General features: G+C 44.5%; 1 protein-coding gene across 6 annotated transcripts in view; it reads left to right on the top strand.

Moving 5' to 3' along the window:
- MTMR6 (myotubularin related protein 6) overlaps positions 1–17,165 on the top strand; it is a 66,341-nt gene extending 49,176 nt beyond the window's left edge. The window contains exons 15-16 of one of the 6 annotated variants that reach the window (XR_003967165.1): positions 16,022–16,352; positions 16,912–17,165. The gene's annotated coding sequence lies outside the window, so the exon portion shown is untranslated. Of the gene's footprint in view, positions 1–3,532; positions 3,978–7,516; positions 8,991–16,021 lie in introns of those variants that run through there. The other 5 variants (XR_003967164.1, XM_030307964.1, XM_030307957.1 and 2 more) reach the window with 5 other exon arrangements.
- Positions 17,166–18,103: the final 938 nt, after the last annotated feature.

The raw sequence follows: 18,103 nt of genomic DNA, 5'->3' as shown, positions 1-18,103 counted from the left end.
GGAGTTACTGTGTTGGCTGGGCGATTGGTCCCGACTACCAAGAGGAAAGTGGACGGCTGTTACGCAGCGAAGGTGAGGAAGAGTGTGTCTAGAGTACAGCAGATCCTTGTGGGCTTCTCTTAACATTACCATGGCCTGTGATTAAGGTCAGTGGAAAACGACCTTATCCAGACAAGAACCCTATCCAGTCAGTTACTAGTGATGCAGACCCTTCAGGAATATAGGTTTGGAGAAGTCAGGGGAGGTACCTGGGCAGCTCAGTCAGTTAAGTGTCTGACTCTAGATTTCAGCTCAGGTCATGATCTCACAGTTCGTGAGTTCAAGCTCTGCATCAAGCTCCATGCTGGCAGTGTAGAGCCTGCTTGCGATTCTGTCCCTCTCCCTCTCTCTGCCCCTTCCAATCTCTCTCTCTCTCTGTCTCTGTCTCTCTCTCTCTAAGTAAATAAATAAACTTAAAACCAAATGTTTTTTTAAAGGAATATAGGTTTGGGTCACTCCAGCAGGTGAAGAACCATGACCAGCTGAGGTGCTGGCTGAAGGCAAAAGGACCACAGAATGGGTAGTGGGAAGAGGTACTTACGAATGCCAGAAATGACCATGTGACCAGTTACAGATTGAGGACTGTCGTTTTTATGAGTATTTCCTTCTTATATTGATGAATACATTTGTGTGAGTATATATATGAAGCAAATATCCTTGTTTTCTTTCCTGTCTTGTTCCCTCATTATATAGCGTATCATGTATTCACTATATCATAGTATCTAAGTGTTGTTAATGTCATATCGTAGTATTTAAGTTACAGGACGTCAAGGAGAAGAGTAAACATCACTCAAGGATTTTATTTCCTCTTTTGGGGAAGGGGCTAGTCATTTTTCAGTTGTATGCAGAAGAGTTGTGTCATGGTAGGCAGAATGAGGATCCGGTTATTTTCTTTATTTGGAGAGAAGTATGGTTTAACAAGATATGTATGGGCCCAAGTTGACAAGGGGTGGGCTTGTGGTGATTAATTTTGTGTGTCAACTTGACTGGACACCCAGATATTCAGCTGAACGTTATTCTGAGTGTTCTGAGTGTGTTTCTGGAGGAGATAGCATTCGAATTGGTGGACTCAGTAAAGCAATGTGGGTGGGCATCTTCCAATCCATTGAAGGTATGAAGAGAATGAAACAAGGAGAAAGAACTTACCTCCTTGTTCTGCCTGAATGATCCAGCTGAGACACTGGTCTTCTCTAGCCCTAGGACTGGAGTTCACACTATTGGGTCCCCTGAGTCTCACGCCTTCAGACTTGGGCTGAATTATATTTCTGGCTTTCCTTGGGTCTCCAGTTTGCAGGTGGTAGATACGGGACTTCTCAGCCCATGTAATCATGTGAGCCAGTTTCTCGTAATAAATCTCTTTCTCTGTGTGTATCCTTTTGCTTCTGGTTCTCTGTAGAACTCAGACTAACAGAGTTAGCTATGATTATCCAGTGGGGACCCAGGAGCCCCCATCTCTTCTTCTTAGGGTCTTTCTATTCTGTTTGTTTATTTTGAGAGAGAGTGTGTGAGCGAGCGGGGGAGGGGCAGAGAGAAAGGGAGAGAGACAATCCCAAGCAGACTCTGTGCTGTCAGCGCAGAGCCTGACTCAGGGATCACTCTCACGAACTGTGAGATCATGACCTGAGCCTAAATCAAGAGTCAGACGCTTAACCAACTGAGCGACCAGATGCCCCCCGACCCATGTCTTCTTTTTGTGTCATTATTGTGGTAAAATAGACATAACATCAAATTTACCATTTCAATTATTTTTAATTGTACAATTCAGTGGCACTAAGTACATTTACAATGTTGTGAAATCATCACCTGTATCCGTTTGCAGAACTCTTTCATCATCCCAAACAGAAACTTGGTATCCATTAACCAATAACTCCCCAATGCCCTTGGTAGCCATCCTTCTACTTTTCGTCTCTATAAATTTGACTATTCTAGTTACCTTTTGTAAGTATAATTACGCAGTTTATGTCCTGTTGTGTCTGGTATATTTCATTTAGCATAGTATTTTTCATTTTGATCCATTTTGAGTGAATTTCATATATGGTAAGATAAGGGTCCGACTTCATTTTTCTGCATATGGATACCCAGTTTTCCCAGCATTGTTTGTTGAAAACAACTGCCTTTCCCCATTGAACGGTCTTGGCACTCTTATTGAAAATCTAGTGACCGTGTATGTGAGGGTTCATTTCTTTGTTTCTGGGCTCTATATTTTATCCCGGTGATCTACATATTTGTCTTTATGCCAGTACCACACTGTTTTGATTATTGCAATATTGAAGTAAGTTTTGAAATCAGCATGAGGCCTCTAATTTGGTTCTTTTCTCAAGTTTCTTTGGTTATTAGGATCCCCTAAGATTCATGTGAATTTATGGATGTGCTTTTCTATTTCTGCAAAAACGCTGTGGAATTTTTGATGGGCATTTTATTGAACCTCTAAATTGCTTTGGATAATGTTGACATCTTATCTCTATTAAGATTCTGATTCATGAACGCAGGATGTCTTTCCATTTATTTGAATTTCCTTTAATTTCTTTCACCAACATTTTATAGTTTTCAGTGTACCTCCTTATTAAGTTTATTCCTAAGTATTTTGTTCTTTTTGATGCTATTATAACTGGAATTGTTTCCTTAATTTCCTTTTTAGATTGTCCATTGCTAGTATATAAAACCCCCACTCATTTTTGTCTGTTGATTTTGTCTCCTGCAACTTTGCTACATTCATTTATTAGCTCTAACAGTTTTATGTGTGAGGGGGAGACTTTAGGGTTTTACACATGTAAGATCATGTCATCTGTGAACAGAAATAATCTTACTTCTTTTTTTTCCAATTTGGATGCCTTTTGTTTCTTTTTCTTGCCTACTTGCTCCAGCTAGGACCTTCAGTAGTAAGTTGAATGGAAATGGTGAAAACAGGCATTTTTAAAAATTATTTTTATTTTGTTATTAAACTTTTTTCTTTTACTTTAGAGATAGAGAGACAGTGCACAAACAGAGGAAAGGGGCAGAGGGAGAGAGAGAATCTTCAGCAGGTTCCATGCCCAGAGCAGAGCCTGGCACAGGGCTCAATCCCACACCCCTAAGATCATGACCCTAGCCATAGTTAAGAGTCAGATGCTCAGCCAACTGAGCCACCCAGGCACCCCCAAAACAGGAATTTTTGTATTCTTCTTGATCTTAGGGGAAAAGCTTTCAGTCTTTCACCATCGAGTATGGTGTTAGCTATGAGTTTTTCATAGGTGGCCTTTACCATATTGAAGAAATTTTCTTCTATTCCTAGTTTGCTGAGTGTTTTTATTATGAAAGGACATAGAATTTTGTCAAATGAATTTTCTGCATCAATTGAGATAATCACTTTTTTCCTCTTCTTTCTGATTTTTGTATGTTGAACCACCTTTGCATTCCAAGAATAAATCCCACTTGATCATGGTCTATAATCTTTTTAATGTGCTGTTGAACTCAGTTTGCTAGTATTTTGTTCTCTCGTGTTGGCATGGTATAGGTTGGTCAACTACAGGAAGAGTGACCACCATGAAAAGCTGACACTTCAGCAAGGAAAAAGAGACAAAAGCATATCTCAGCTGCATTAACGGAGCCATCATCCTTCCAACTCATCTCAAATTTGTGTTTTGATACGGTTACCAAAAATATGAAAATTAAAATAATAAACATGAGTAAAAGGATCGCATAAAATATATGAGAAATTCTAGTCACGTAGCCATCTGAAACAAACACAGAATATTGTAAAGGAAATGAAGTGGGAGACAAGTTGAAGAGCACACGTGAGTGTGAAATTGGTTGAGCGAGAAGCTCCTATTCAGGTTACTGGATCATCAGATGTTATTATCAGGGAGTGCTCCTTGGTGAAATAGAGCATGGGAAAGAGTTGTGAGGCAAGTCCAGATTAATACTCTGCTATAGAAATATAATGCAAGCCCTATATGTAATTTAAAATTTTTCTAGGAAACACATTTAAAAAAGTACAAAGAAAAAGAAGAAATTAATTTTAATGATGCATTTTCTTTAACCCAATGCATCTAAAATATTAGCATTTTAACAAGTGATTGATATAAAAGTTATGGATGGATATTTAACATATTTTTGTATTAAGCCTTCTAAATTTGATATATTTTACATTTAGGCACATACCAGCTTGAACTTGCCACACTTTTCATGCTCAGTAGCCACATGTGCCTACCATATTGGGCAGCAAAAATCTAAACAGTGGGATCTTGCTTGCCCAGATCTGTTCGTCGTTTAATTTTCCGGAGCTTGACAGATGAAATTGTTAGCTTTTCTGCTCTCTGTTCTTAACAGATCCAACTGTATGCTCTTATACAAGATAGTTCCCGTAGGAAGGTATAAATCCTGAAGTCTTTAATTTATCTAATGGCGTATTCTTTAGAAATAGCCGACATTGGACTAATTGTCAAGAAACAGGCCCTTGGCAAGCGGTCTTGGCATTTGCGGAGGGCAAAGTAGGACTGGTGGCTAAGTAGTTGTGGCAGGTGAGGTCCTAAGGGAATTGGTTGAAGATTTTAGGCTCAGTGGATCCAGCAGGAGGTAGATTTTTTGAGCAGTTGGTAGATAGGGGAAAAAAACATCAGGGAGATTGGGAACAAAAGTTGAGTGGGCAGAGAAGTTGGCCTTTCTTCGCTCTCGTGCCCATGTGTGAGTATGAGGGAGATGTGTACACACGAGAGTGCAGTCTGCAGGACCGTGGGTGTCCGGATTCCAGGGATACGGCAGCGGCATGAGCTCATACAAGTCCCTGTCTTGATCTTTTTCCCTTTCACCTCACTTGTATTCCACTCCCCAAAACATCCATTTATTTTTTTGTGTATTTTTTAAATGTTTATTTTTGAGAGAGAGAGAGAGACGGGGGTACCAGCCAAGGAGGGGCAGAGAGAGAGGGAAACACAGAATCTGAAGCAGCTCCAGGCTCCGAGCTGTGAGCACAGAGCCTGACGTGGGGCTCAAACCCATGAACCGTGAGGTCATGACATGAGCCGAAGTCAGACGCTTAACTGACTGAGCCACCCAGTCATCCCCAAAACATAGTATTTAACGTGCCTTTCTTGTCCTCAGAGTTTGTGTGTGTGTGTTTTACGTTTATGTAAACCTGTGGAGTTCTTCCCTCTGTTGTTCTATCTTAGTCTCACTCGTGCTACCTTCTCACTGTCCTTTCCTTTGATGCTTTTCCCACTTCAAGTGCTCTCCCCCATTCTTTGTCTTTCGGGCATTTGGCACGAGCTGAGTGTCTAGTGGATGCCAGGTAGGGTGCTGGGTACATCACAGACATCGTTTCATGAAAGTCTCTCAGTAACCCTGCACGGATGGTGGCATTTTCCTCATTTTGTGAAGGCACCAACTTGGAGCAGTTAGGTGACGTGTCTACTCTGACAGCTAGCAACTTGGACTCATACTTTACTTTTCCGATTCCAAAATTCACACTCCTGCGGTTCCAAAACCCTTCTTATTCTTTAGAGAAAGAAATGCACATGTCCTCTTCAATGAGGAAATGATACGAGCCAATTTGGCTATCTCTTGGGATGTAGGGAAACTAGCTGTTTGCAGATTTGGTGATAACAGCAGCTAACATTTATTCAGTGCTTATGGAAGGCAGTACAGAGCAGTGATTAAGAACACAGCCTCTGGAGCCTGGCTCTGCCTGACCCCAGCTCTGCCCCCAAACCCCCAAGTATCTGTGGACTTTGGGCTAGTTGTCAACCCCTCCCTGGAGAAAGAAGCCAGATTCTACACAGTAGAGAACACAGTAAGAAAATGAAGGTAGGCATGTTTTTCATTCATTCATCCATGCGGCAAATATTTGACAGGCCTACCATGTACCAGAGATTACTCTAGGATTATTCTAGGGGGTGGGGATCTAGAAGGGGACAAGGTATAAAAAGTCCTTGCCCTTGGGAAGCTTAGCTTTTAGGGGCAGCAAGTAGGGAGGCTGATACTAAAGGAGGAACAGGGACCTCAGCCGGAGGAGGAGGAAACAGAATAGGCAATATCTTCAGTTTACCTATGTTGTGTGCTAGATAGAGCCTGCTTCTGACCAAACTCCATTCCCTAAGGGCAAGGTTTCATTGTTTAACCGTTTTATTGAGGTATAATTTAAATACTCGAAAATTCAACCTTCTTAAGCAGGCAATCCAATGATTTTTAATACATTTATAGACTTGCGCAACCCTTACCTCAATCCGGTTTTAGAATATCTTCATCGCTCCATAAAACTCCTTCTTACTAAAAGCAAGGTGTTTTTGTTTTCTTGATGAATGAAAGGAGACAGTCTTTTGTGTGGAAGGATCGCTGACCCAAGGGCCAGGAGAAGCAGGACCCAGGCCTAGCTCCTCAGTGGTCCCCCCAGGCAAGACTCTTCCCCATAGAGTCTCGCTCTCCTCACCTGTAATATAAAGGACAGGGCTTACTAAGTCTTCTTAGAGTTCTAAGATCAACTGACCAATGTTGTTGTATGCCTTAGTTTTCCAAAAAGTTTCCAAGGTATCATATACAGAGTCATTTACTGCCTTGCTTCTTGTAAGGGGCTAATCAGAAGTATCCAATTCAGATATTTTGCATCTTTCTATAGACAGTTCACACCATGAACTATCAATGCTCTCTTAACTACTGGAAATAGATTCATTAGCATTTAAAAAATTGTTTTAAATGCTTACTTATTTTTGAGGGAGACAGAGACAGAGTATGAGCTGGGGTGGGGCAGAGAGAGAGAGAGGGAGACCCCAAACCCGTATCAGGCTCCAGGCTCAGAGCCCAATGCGGGGCCAAACTCACAAACTGTGAGATTAGGACCTGAGCCAAAGTCGGACACTTACTGACTGAGCCACCCAGGTGCCCCTCATTAACATTTTTAAACCTAATAGCCAATTCCAGAAACCCAAGAGCCAATTCAGAAAACTCATCCCTAAAATTCTGTTTCTCTAGAGCCAAAGTCTGTGTGTGTTAGGGTTGTCCAGAGACACAGAACCATCAGGACATACAAGCATACCTCGTTCTAGTGCACGTTGCCTTACTGCTTTGCAAATACTGTGTTTTTTCACACACTGAAGGTTGGTGGCAACCCCATGGAGAGCAAGTCTATTGGCACCAACAACATTTGCTCACTTCGTGTCTCTGGGTCACATTTTTTGGTAATTCTTGCAATGTTTTAAACTTTTTCATTATTATATTTGTTATGGTGATCTGTGATCAGTGAATGTCAATGTTGTTATTGTAGTTTGTTTGGGGTGGGGGGGGGTCCCACAAACCATGCTGGTATAAGACGGCAAACTTAAACCTAAATGTTTTGTGTATTCTGACTGCTCCACTGACTGGCCCTTCCTCTATCTCTTTCCCTCTCCTTGGGCCTCCCTGTTCCCTGAGACACAACGATATTGAAATTAGGCCAGTGAATAACCCTACAGGGGCCTCTGGGTTGTTCAAGTGAAAGGAAGAGTCACACGTTTCTCACTTTCATCAGAAGCTAGAAATGACTAAGCTTAATGAGGAAGACAAGCCGAAAGCCACGGCAGGCCGAAAACGAGGCCTCTTGTGCCAAACGTTAGCTAAGTTATGAATGCAAAGGAAACGTTCTTGAAAGAAATTTAAAAAGTACTCCTCCGGTGAACACACGAATCATAAGAAACAACTGTATTGCTGATACAGAGAAAGTTTCGGTGATCAAACCAGCCACAGCGTTCCCTTAAGCCAAAGCCTAATCCAGAGCAAGGCCCTACTGCTCTTCAATTCTGTGAGGGCTGAGGGAGGTGAGGAAGCCGAGAAGAAAAGTACGAAGACGGCAGAGGCGGGTTCCTGAAGTTTAAGCAAAGAAGCGAGCTCCATGACATCAGATTGTAAGATGAAGCAGCACGTTATCCAGAAGAGCTAAGCTAAGATAGCCATGAAGGCGGCTACACTACACAACAGGTTTTCAACAAGATGAAACAGCCTTCTATTGCAAGAAGATGCCATCGAGGACTTTCAGAGCTGGACAGGAGACGCCAATGCCTGGATTGAAAACTTCAAAGGATAGGCTGACTGTCTCATTAGGGACTAACGCGGCCAGTGACTGTGAGTTGAAGCCAAACTCAGTTACCCTTCCCAAAACCCTAGGGCCCTTCAGAATTACGCTCCATCTATTTTGCCTGTGATCTATAAGTGGAACAACAAGGCCTGGATGACAGCACATCTGCTTATAGTAAGGTTTACTGAAGAATATTTGAAGCCCACTGTTGAGACCCTGCTCAGAAAAAATAAAAGATTCCTTTACAAATACTACTGCTCGTTGACAATGCATCTGGTCACGCAAGAGCTCTGAAGATGCACTAGGAGATGAATGTTGTTTTCAGCTTGCTGACACAGCATCCATTCCACAGCCCGTGGATCACGGAGTCATTCTGACTTTCAGTCTTATTTTTTAAGAAATACATTTCATAAGGCTCTAGCTGCCATAGACGGTGATTCCTCTGATGGATCTGGGCAAAGTAAATTAAATCCCTCCTGAAATGGAAAACCATTAAGAACAACGGGAAGAGGTCAAAATCCTTTGTAAGAGTTTGGCAGAAGTTGATTCCCACCCTTGGGGATGATTCTGGGGGCTCGGGGCATCAGTGGAGGCAATCACGGCAGATGTGGTGGAAACAGCGAGAGAACCAGAACTAGAAGTGGGGCCTGAAGGTGGACGGCATTGCTGTGTCTCGTGGTAGAACGTGATGGGGTGAAGACTGTTTCTCACCGCTGAGCAGAGAACGTGGTTTCTTGAGATAGACTCTGCTCCTGCTGAAGATGCTGTGAAGCTTGTTGAAGGGACAGCAAAGGATTTGCAATATTACATAAACTTAGTAGTTATAAAGCAACAGGGTTTGATTGAAATATGACTGAATTACTTTGTTTTCCCCTAGAAGTCAAACTGTGAAGCGCTTTATAGTCCATAAACTAAGCAGGCGGTGAGACTTGTGCTCTTGAAGAGCGAGGTTGGCCCAGTTGGGCGGGCTCAGTGTAATGTCTCCATTCTCCACTAGATGGCGCTGCTAGCCTACTGGGGTGGATTGTTGTGGCGCTCATAGGTGCGTATGTGCATGCGTGGGAGCAGTGAAAATGGCGTCACCCAGCTACCCATTCTCTAGTATTGGAACTCTGTTCTCCCTGGTCAGCAATCACACACCCATCCTCTGTCTTTGGCTTCTGTCCACTCCCTGCTTTTACACAGTCTGTGACCACGCCCCAGGCAGAACCTCCCTCCCGAGTTTTGTCTCCAATGTGGCTGTGTTTCCCCAGCCCCTTACTTCTGAGGGACTGTGGCTTTGACCCGCCCCACCCAGCCCCTCTGCAGGAGGGTCTCACCGAGCAATGGCTGGGTGCTGGCTGCCCCCAGGAACGTTTGCAAGACTGTGCTGCTGCTGACGCCCAGAGACTGTGGCCGGGTGCCAGCCCGCCCCAGAAAAAGTTCACACGATAGTGTAGCAGCAGAGTTTCAGGGATTATGGAAAATCACAACACACATCTGGCACCAGGCTTCACCCTTAACGACCTTGTTCCGGCACCAGTGAATGTGGTTGTTCTCCCGGGTCCACTGGGGCCTTACCTTTGGGGAGCCCACACAGTCTCTACCAGGTGTCCTTCCAGCAGGGGAACCACATCTTCCCATGTGGCCTGAAGACCCCCGGACTCCACTCTGCCCCTGGGGATTCGTCCTTCCCACTAGAGCACCGCCAGGTATCGAGCTGCGGAGTTGCAGACTCTGTGCTTCCCTTGTTTATAGTCTTAATGGAATTTAAACCCTCTCCTTTCTCCTTTCTCCCTTTTTTAGTTCAGTCCCTGCGGCTGTTTCCACTTTTCCACTTTCTCTCCAGCTGCTTTTGGAGGGGGTGCTTTTCCCATATTCTCCTCCCCCCCATCTCCATCTTCTCTCCACCGGCAAAAGTGGCTCTCTGCCCTCTGCAGCTTCTGTCTCCCCCAGTTCACCTCTCCCCGCCACATATCTGCTGAATTCTGTGGTTCAGGTTGTGCAGACTGTTGTGTTAATCCTCAGATCAGTTTTCTAGGTGTGCAGGATGGTTTAGCGTTGCTCTGGCTGTATGTCATGGACGCGAGACACAAGAAACTTCATGCTGTTCTGCCATCTTGGCTCCTCCCCTAAATAAAACTTTTATATGCACTAAGAAGCCAAAAAATTCATTTGACTTGCATTGTGATACTCACTTTATTGTAATGGTCTGGAACTGAACCTGTAATATCCCTGAGGTATGCCTATGTGGGTATGGGTATGGGTGTATATATACATATACATACATACATATATATATATAAATTTACATACATACATATATGAAAAATGTATATATAAATATATATTATATATAAATATATAAATACATAAAATTATATATATAGAAATTAATAAATATATATAAATTACATATAAATATATATATATTTACATACACACATATATATATATGAATTTATTTTAGGAATTGGCTCATGAAGTAATGGAGGCCAAAAAGTCCCACAGTTTGCTGTCTTATTGGTGTTGAACCAGGAAAGCTGGTGCCATACTTTGTTCTGAGTCCAAAGACATGAGAAAGGGGGAGAGGGAGGCTGATGGTGTAAGTTCCAGACTCAGTGTGATAGCTGAAGCAGGAGAAGGCATGTGTCTCAGGTCAGGAAGGAAGAGTAAATTCACCCTTCCTCTGCCTTTTTGTTCTATTTGGGCCTTCAGTGGACTGGGTGATACCCACCCACAAAGGGGAAGAACTCTTACTTTACTAGGCCCACCAACTGAGATGCTAATTTTTTCTGGAAATACCCTCACAGGCATACTCAGAAATAATGTTTTATCTGCTATCTGCCCAGATAAGCCCAGTCAAGTCGGCACATAAAATTAACCATCACAAGGGACAGGACCCTTAAGGGCCTTTAAATCCAGGCCAAGGATCTCATTCAGTTGACTGTCATGGGGACTCATTGAGACTTTTGGTTATCGTTTTTATATGGCAGTGAATGATTCAAGATACGGTATCCTGGAACAAGGCCGAAACTTGAATCCTGTCATTCCTATCTGTGAATTTGATCAGGTTAATCTCCATAACTTTCTGTTTCTTTATAGATAATACAACTTCAGTGGGCTTAAGATAATTGACAGATATGTGTGAAGCTCACAATTGTCTTTGGTGCCAACTATTTGATGTTTTAAAATTATAAGAGGTATTTTATGAATAGTAATTTGGTGGCAATGTGTTGAGTCGATTGGCAGGAAGCCGGTTAGACGTTCAGTGTTTTTCAAAATATGGTTCCTAGATCAACTGCATCAGAATCAGTTTGAATATTTTGTTAAACATGTGGGTTCCTGATCTCAGTCCCAAATCTGATGCATCTGAATATTGGAATGGGCTTTGGAGACCATTGGATACCATTTCAACGTTTGCATAGCGTTTTAACATTCCCAGATGATTCTTATACACATTTGGAATTAAGAACCACTGTGACTGTTTAGCCCTAAGTAAATATTCGTTGTTGTTTTATTATTTTTGCTGCTGCTGTGAGTTGTTGCTATCATAGCATGGAGAAATCCTGCTTCTGCTTGGGGAGGGGCCATCAAAGGCTTTGTTTTGAACTGTTTGCATGAATGAGGAGGTTTAGGATGGATGTGTAGGTTTTGGCCAGGTAAAGAAGAGGGGAATGTTATCCATTTAGAACAAAAGCACAGAAAAATGGGAGAACATGGGTTTTATGGGGAGCTCTGAATAGTTCAGAATACGATCATAATGAAAAGTATGACTAGAAAGTAGTAAGAGTTGATATTGGGTATTAATTCAAAGAAGATGAGAAGACAGTTTGAAGTTTTGATTTTAAACAAGAGGGACATAAGGTCAGATTTGTATTTTGGAGGGATTGCTCTGGACCGGTGGGGGTCAAAAGGAGGCTGCTGAGATAACCCAAGAGAGAAGTTATGGAAGCCTGAAGTAAGACATGGATGAAGTAAGACATGGATGAAGGAAGGGTGGCTCAGTAGGTTAACCGTCAGACTCTTGATTTTGGCTCAGGTCATGATCTCAGGGCTGTGAGATAGAGCCCTGCCTCCAGCTCTGTGCTGGGTGTGGAACCTGCTTAAGATTCTCTTTGTCTCCCTCTCTACTACTTGTGTTCTCTCCCCGTCTCTTAAAAAAAAAAAAAAAAAAAGATTCTGATGAAGGATAGGGGGGAGCTGAATAGGGAGAGAGCTAGAATAGACCAGCTTGCTGACCAATAATACATTGCTGAGGGCCTGAGAGTATGCACAGGCACCAGTCAGTGATGGCTTCCAGATTTCTCATTAGGGTAACTGTGTTAAAGATGGGACTACCATTCACCTAGGTGGGGAAGAGAAGGGGAGAGTAAGGTGGGGAAAAGATGCTCTTGGGTTTAGTTATATTGCACTGAAGAGATCTATGGGACATCCAAGTGAAGATATTTTATGGATATGGGAATATGGGACTGGTAGTCAGAGGAGAGACCTCAGTTATAAAAGGGAAGTCTGGAAGCCCCCAGTTTCTAGCGGAGGATTAAGATACGGGTGTGCATAAAATTTATCAGAGGTCCTAGAATAAGATAAGAGATCAGAGCTTGAGACCTTGAGAAGTAAGGAAAAGAAGAAAAGCTAAAGAAAAAATAGCAAGACAAAGAGAACATGGAAAACCAGAGAGACCGATAGGCTCCAGGGAGGAAGGGTCTGAGAACTTTATCTACCGTGTCAAATGCCATAAAGGTCATTTCATGTAAAGAGTAGAAATGGTCTATGTCCTTGTGGTTTGGCAAGAACAGTTTCACTATCAGACCGTAGGGGCAAAAATCAGACTTCAGCCAGCTTTATGGCTGAATGGGGGGTGAGTGAGTAGAGAGCATGACTACAGACCACACTCATAATTGGGAGAAAAATATGTCTTATCTATATAACTTTTCTATGAAAAGAGTTAAAATACACTAAAGATCACCGATTTAGAAAACCCAAATGAGCATAGCCTATAGAATGTACATGGAAAGGGGAAAATGTCTCATGGGGGTTTCGGTCCTGGACTTTTGATGGCAAGAGTGTTTTCCTCGTCTTATCCAAAACCCGTGAGCACGTCTCCAGGCACCCAGCAATTGTGCAAGAGGCCTTTACGGATTGGCTGCAGAGATGAATACCCAGGCCCAGAAATAATTTATTTATTTTACAGGCCCAGAATTTTTAAGGGTTTTTTTTTAACTAAAGGGAACCGTGTTAAAATATTGATACATACCAAGAATGATGCCTTTAATTTTCAGATAGCCTGTTATTTTTCCAGTTTGCTAAGATCGCTCGCTCTCCTCTGATAAACTCTCTCTTCCCTTCCTCATAAGTCCAGGCAAGTATTGAATCTAAATATTTTAGTATCTTCTAGAGCTTGGAAGCGAGTTAGGATTTTTAAATTTGTGTGTTGCTACCAGAGAGTAAGAACATCGCATCCTAGCGGGGATGTAGCTGACGCTGCTCGGAGCCCTGTGCCCCTCGGCAGAACGCCACTTAGAAGGCCCCTGTGCTCGGAAGCCAGCCTCCTAGCAGGCGGGGCTGGGGCCAGGAGTCAGGCCAGGTGGCTCTTGGCCAAATGGTTTCTGAAAATGGGCAATATTAATGAATGTTTAATGCTCCTCCTTCCCGTGCAGCTGCTACAAAGTGCTGTCCTCTTTGCGAAGATCTCGGGTTTGGCCCTGTTTCCCCCCGTTGTTGCCACTGAAGGTTTTCATCCAGTTTCGTATTCTGCATCGCCGTTGTCTCCACTTGCCCTGTCCCCGTGCTGTGTCCGAAGCCTCTGGCTTAGGGTCCATTTTCAAGTTTCTGGGGACTCTGGACCAGTAATATTTACAGCAGTTGCTCTCCCATGGTGTAAAGGGCCAGATGCCAGAAGAAAAGAGAGAAAGCTGCTGTGTGTGTGCAGTGCATGGAGGCAGTTGAGAGATGGAACCTTTAGCCGCTTTGTATCTCTTCATGTCATCCTTCCATGAGCACGTGATGGCAGGGTCTCAGGTGTACTTTATCTGGGCCAGCTTTTGATTCCTGCACGCATTTCAGTGACACATGCATTACACAGTTAGCAAAGTGGCTGATCCGTTATAAGTGACGAATCTGTGTTGTTATTCAAGAAATATTTAGTGAATGCCCTATGGGTCCAACGCTGTTCAAGGCACTGAACACACAAAATTGAAGGAGATATAGTAGTTCCTTGCCCTCAAGGGTCTCACGAGACCGGGGCAGATAATACAAGAGGGTAGGAGGAATTACAGAGCGTGTACATTACTCCCCCTGTAACATCGCCTTGGAATCATTTGTTATAGGAGCAAAGGAGGGGGAGCTTTAGGTCTCTCTTTGGGGGCCAAGCTGGGAGTACACGGTAGGCGTCAGGAAGGTGCTCGAGGAGAAATGGTAGTTGGGTTGAGTTTTAGATGATGAGTAAGAATTCACCAGGTAGAGAAGAACATTTAAGATGAGAAGAGTGAGCAAACGTGGAGGAAAGAGAAGAATCATGACTAGTCCAGCCTCTAGTATGGCCAGGGCATCGGGGGCAATGGGTAGGTGTGAGGGGAGGTCAGGAAGGCTGCGGTGGCCAGATCGCGCAGGCTGTATACTGTTCTAATGGGTATGGGTGCTATGTTGCAAGCTCACTGAACTGGAGGATTATAAGTTGGGCAAGGGGGGTTACATAATCAGATTTATATTCTAGAAAGGCATTTTAAACAAAGGTGGGTTCAACTGAGTAGGTGGCAGATATTTCGGGTGCCTGGCCCCACACCCCTTCACCTTGCCTCGTAAGTGCAGGAGATTTGACACCCTCGTGGTGAGGAATGGAAACCCGTGCGTAAATGCTTCTCCTGTCTCTTCACGAATAATACCAAGATGAAATCTACATGTGCCTGAGAATGGGATCAAGCCCCAGCTACCCACAGAGGTGATCTTGGTCACTCATCTTTATATGGGCTTTTCTTCCACCGTTCTCCCAGCTCCCTCATGCCTACTGCCTTGAGTACTTCCAACGTCGACAGAACCTACTCACGGGTTCTAATCAAGCTCTGCTTGGGGGAGAAAGGGGGACACCCGGTCTGGGACAGAAAGTGTCGAAGAAGAAGCTCTTGCAGGAGTTCAGGAGAAGATGATGAAAGACCAAAGCAAAAAATTAATTGCCAAGATGTTACACAGGGGAAGGAGTGGACAGAGTGGCGGGAGTGAAATTGGAAACGTCTTGGTGGCCAATTCAATGTGCAGAGTGGAGAAGGAGGGATTTCGGATGCCTCCCGGATTGCTGATAAGGATGGTAGTGTCATTGACCAAGTTGAGAAATAAAGTTGTGAAGAGCAGGTGTATATGGGGAAGAATATGGGTTCTGCTTTTCATGTGAAGGATGTAAGGCACTCTGGGAAACACAGGCAGAGATTGTTAGTAGGAAGTTGGATTTAAGAGTCAGGAGCTCCGGGGCACCTGGGTGGCTCAGTCAGTTGAGTGTCTGACTTCAGCTCAGGCCATGATCTCATGGTTTGTGAGTTCAAGCCCCACATCGGGCTCGCTGCTATCAGTGTGGAGCCTGCTTCGGATCCTCTGTCCCCCAGTCTCTCTGCCCCTCCCCCGCTTCAATTGCTCTCTCTCAAAAAATAAAACACTAAAAAAATAAAAATAAAAAAATAAAGAGTCTGGAGCTCAGGAAAGAGGTCTGTACCTGGCAGTTTTGTGAATCATGAGCATACAAGAAGGAGAGGGTTCAATACACGTATGTTTATTGAAGTGTCTAATATCACTTAAACGCAACTCTTTCCCCAGACTTTGAGAGGAAAGGGAAGGGTGTGGCTGAGAATGCCCCGGAAGTACCCCTATTTCCTGTATCCCACCGTATTACTTCCTGTCACTGTTTTGTTCATTTGTTTGTTCTTTCCTAAGACAGCATTTGTTCGTTAAAAGTTCTATTTTCATAGCTTTCTGTTTAAATACTATCTTCCTCAGGAAAGGACTCCCGATCGAGTCCCTTGATCACATTTGAGAGCGGTGCAGGAGGTAGAGGAGGACAGACAGGCACGTTCCCGCCTCGGTTAGGTGCTTGGTTTTGCTCCCAGTGTGCTGGGCGGTCGTTGGAAAATGCAGCCACCCGAGGACAGTGCGTGCTGGGGAACTGAGACGTGCTTGGAATTGGGGGAGCATATTGGCTCTGCCAGGGTAACCCTCGTCCTCGCTCCGTGATCCAGTTCGAATCCTCGGACCCGTGATCCAGCAGGAAGACTTCCCGCAACCCCCAACCAGGGCTGAGTGGTTCACCTGTGATCTCCCAGGAGTTCAGGTAAATCCGCGTGCAGTGAAAGCGTCCACACGTCTGCCTCAAGGACGTGATGAGCTCCTCGAGGACAGAGACGAGGCCGGTTCCATCTTCGTCTCCTCCGTGCCCACGTATCTAACATACCCCAGGCACCGAATCGTCGTTGAAAAGAACGGAGTAGGACACCCAAGGGAACGTGTCAGGTACGGGTAGGGCAGGAGATACTGGAGGAGACTCAGAAAGAGCTGCCAGGGAGCAAGGAGGCAGTCAATGAACTATGACCGTCGAGAGGAATTGATGTTGTGTGCTAGCAGCTGGTAGTTGCGGCGAAGAAACCCAGGGGTCAGGAGGAGGGAAGGCCGTGGGTCGCGTGGGGTGAAAACGGTGCCGTGGGAACAAAGACGGGCAGGGGGTGAGGAGTCGGCCATCGGGTGGGAAGGCCCCAGGGCAGGGGCTGCCTGAGGATCAGGGGTGAGAGTGGGTGGGAGCGGACGTTGGCTCCCGCGTGCCCCTGTGTTTGCCCACCCTTTGGAGCCACTTGCAGCATAGGCCTCTTTAACTCTCCGTTGGCTCCCTTGAACAGATGTGCCCCATGAGGACAGGGGTGTTGGTGTGTGTGACGTCACTCCGGGGCTCCGTGTCTGGTGGACGCCACGGGACTCGTCGAATGGACAAGTACACACGGGAAGTCAAGAAGGAGCAAGGTTTGAAAGGAGAACGATCCACAATGTGAAATGCGACAGAGCGGTGGCAGAAGACACGCCCTGAAGAGAACCTTCGCCTTCGGAAACCTCTCCCTGACGATAAGTTGCTATAAAGAAAAATACTCGAGTATAAGGCCAATGTTCTGTGTGATTCTAAGATTAAACCATCTTCCGGGTGCCTCAGTCAGTTGAGCGTCTGCCTCCGGCTCAGGTCATGGTCTCCCGGTTCGGGTGTTCGGGCCCCGCATCGGGCTCTCCTGACAGCTCAGGGCCTGGAGCCTGCTTCGGACTCGGTGTCTCCCTCTCTCTCTGCCCCTCCCCTGCTCATGCTCTGTCTGCCTGTCTGTCTCTCTCAAAAATAAGCGAACATTTAAAAAAATGTGTTTTCATTGTAAATTAAACCGTCTTCATTCTCCTCGGGCCACATTATTTACTTGTGAACGGCTATCTCTTCCAGCTTCTGTCTCTTGATTTGAGTTCGTACGGGCCCCATTAAAATCAAAGCTCTAAATATTTTTTCTTATTTATTTGAATTTATCTACTTTTGTCGTCTTCTATTTACTTATGGTCTCAAGGTTTGACCTGGAGAATGCTCAGTTGTTTGTCCACAAGGGTTTTAGTAGTGTGTTTGGAAAATAGATGGGAATGAGCTACTTAAAGAATTATCTTAGAGTCCTATGCCAGGGCTCAAATGCAGAAGTGCAAACATCTCCACTCGATGATGTGACTTCACATCCCAAATCAAATGCAGTAGTTCACTCTTGGAATATGGACTTCTTGTGTCTGTTTCTTCTTGGGTAGAACTCATGGTTCACATGGAGATGAAAATGAGGGTCAGATGACCTTTCATAAATAGTAATGTGGTGAAACCCCTTCATCTAGGGTTCTAGTCTCTGGCATTCATTTTTTATTTTTTATTTTTTCAACTTTTTTTTTTGGGGGGGGACAGAGAGAGACAAAGCATGAACGGGGGAGGGGCAGAGAGAGAGGGAGACACAGAATCGGAAACAGGCTCCAGGCTCTGAGCCCTCAGCCCAGAGCCCGACGCGGGGCTCGAACCCACGGACCGCG

The sequence above is a fragment of the Lynx canadensis genome, chromosome A1, assembly GCF_007474595.2.
Source record: "Lynx canadensis isolate LIC74 chromosome A1, mLynCan4.pri.v2, whole genome shotgun sequence".
In the NCBI taxonomy this organism is placed as follows: domain Eukaryota; kingdom Metazoa; phylum Chordata; class Mammalia; order Carnivora; family Felidae; genus Lynx; species Lynx canadensis.
Note: the sequence above shows the minus strand (reverse complement) of the source record. Positions and strands in the feature narration are given on the sequence as shown.